The sequence below is a fragment of the Palaemon carinicauda genome, chromosome 33, assembly GCF_036898095.1.
Source record: "Palaemon carinicauda isolate YSFRI2023 chromosome 33, ASM3689809v2, whole genome shotgun sequence".
NCBI classification, from domain to species: Eukaryota; Metazoa; Arthropoda; class Malacostraca; order Decapoda; family Palaemonidae; genus Palaemon; species Palaemon carinicauda.
In genome coordinates this window covers 38,863,008-38,865,507 of record NC_090757.1, presented here as the reverse complement: position 1 = coordinate 38,865,507, position 2,500 = coordinate 38,863,008, and positions in this window count along the sequence as shown.

Sequence of the window (2,500 nt, the reverse complement as noted above, 5' to 3'; positions counted from 1 at the left end):
TTATCATTTCAGGCATATAGACATGCCTTGCCGACTAATGTCATTTGTAATTAGCCTCATTGCCGTCTCAATCATATAATCTTGCTACCATTGCATTTATTTTGCTGATAGATTCGGCCTTTCACTAGTTACTAAATTTTTCTCATTATCGTTATTGGTATTTCTCCCTTTCTAAATATCAATCCTTGCACATTTCTTTTGTGTACCTTTTTCTGATTCATACTTTGCTATTTTGTCGGATTTGGTAAGGAAACTCTAAGCATGTGTAACTGTTTGCTAGTTAATTCTTTACAGCAATATAACTTATATTACAAAGTTATCTCTGATCTGAATTCTATGTAGATGATACAGTTACCTATCTTAATATTAGCATAACTTTGTAAAACATTGAAGATAATGAGGTGTAAAACTTTGAAGATGATGCAGTAACCTATCTTGAAATTAGTATAACTTTGCCAAACTTTAAAGATGATACGTTTACCTATCTTACCATAAGTTCAACTTTGTAAGATTTTGAAGATTATATGGTTACCTATCTCAATATTAGAACAACTTGCAGAAGAATTCAGGATATATTGAAATGACAGATAAGAAAAAAAAAGAGATTTAGTAATTTAGTTGTTTTAGCTGAAAACAAAAGCAACCGATCATGTAAATTAGTAACCTTACTTTAATGTTAGCTTGCTTTCGAAATAATTCTTAATTTAGTTATCCAATAAAAAAGACTTTGTTTTCTATCAACCTTCCTGATAATTTCAATAAAAATGAGCATAACCCCCCCATCCCGAAATTAGTCTCCCTCTTGATTAGGCCCGATTTACATGATTATATACACATGTAGGAAATTTTTATTTTTCTTTGTTTTGGCGTTCTTCATCTTTAGATTTTTGTACTGAAAATAATCCTACCATGGTTGCAGATTCAGACATGATTATTTTTTCTGTGGTGGAAGTAAAAGAGCAAGATTCTAAGGAACTCCTTCATTCAAATGGATTTAAAGAAGTAAATCTTGGATTAGGCACATTGAAATTATACCCATATGAAACCTTAGATAGGTTGGTCTTTTGAAGGTATGCTGATCTTAAGGTCCGTATCTTCATTTCTGTCTTATAGTGCCTCTCTTGAGAAAACGTTTAATAAAATTAGCTACAATCCTTTTATGGTTCTTCATGATTATCTTATATGTAGGTATTTCAGTTTCATTAAAGATATGCACATTTGTATATTGAGTCCGTCATGAAGGCCTTCTTATACGTAATGACGCGTTTTAGGAATATATCAAAATCATCTTGGCTTTGGGGAGGTTTTTGGGCCTTCATTTGCTTCATTGCTCTTTGACAGATATGCCACCACCCAAAAAAAAAAAAAAAAAAAAAAAAAAAAAAAGTTTAAATTGAGTTTCTTGGAGAGATGTTGAAGTAAAAGTTCGTTTTACTTCCTCTGAAGATATCTTGAAGGGGATGATATTTTCCACATGTTTGGGGGGTATCCAATTCATGCTGGTTTAATGCTATCTCAAAGGAAATCTCTTTCCCTAATCTAAGATTCACTGATGTATTAATTCTTTCTGCTCCTTTTGGTGATATCCTGAAAGTAGACTTTTTTTTAGTATATCTGAAAACATATGAGAGAAGTAGATCTTTTATTTAATACTCACTTGAAGTAGCCGATTTGGTTTTGGTTTCAAAAGCTGTTTTTTGCTGCTTTTGTAATACTATGAATTAGTGGCCTTGAAAATGTTGGAGAATAGTTTTGCATATAAGATTTTTGTATTAAAATCACAGTAATCCACTTCAATCCCTTTGGATTTATAGTCTAATGTGCTCTTGAGTTTAATCAAATATCCGATTATCATTTCTATATCAGAAGCATTTAACATTATGCTGACGTACATCCGGATCTTAATGCAAATTTGAGAAATAAATGTACTGTTGAGGAACGGATGAGTTGCTTGAAATAGTCCAATTAGCCTTATATGATAAGAAAACAAAATGGTGAATCCAGTTTCCTTTAACCCAGAAGGTGTCCATTTCATTCAGTGATTTAAATCCAGAAAATAAGATTATTATTATCAAAAGGAGATGACAATGATAAGTAGACCAGAGAGCATATCTTTCTCATTTATTTTCACTTATTCTCATGCAGAAATGCCCAATTGCTTCCTTAGGTCTTCATGAAATGTCCAATCGCTTTTGTTTCCATGAAATGTCCAATCGCTTGTGTTTCCATGAAATGTCCAATTACTCCCGTTAGTTTAAATGAAATGTCCAATTGCTTCTATTAGTGTTCATGAAAGCGATATTCTTCTTTATCTACGTTAGCGGACTATACAAACATTTGTACATTTTCTTGTTAATCCCTTGATAAACTTCCTTGTGATGAAGAATTTCGGATCTTAAGAAATTCTTGGCAATACATTACAATAATATAATATATTTAAAGAATCATTTGTAACTGGGAATCTGTATAGTATATTATTATTATTATTATTATTATTATT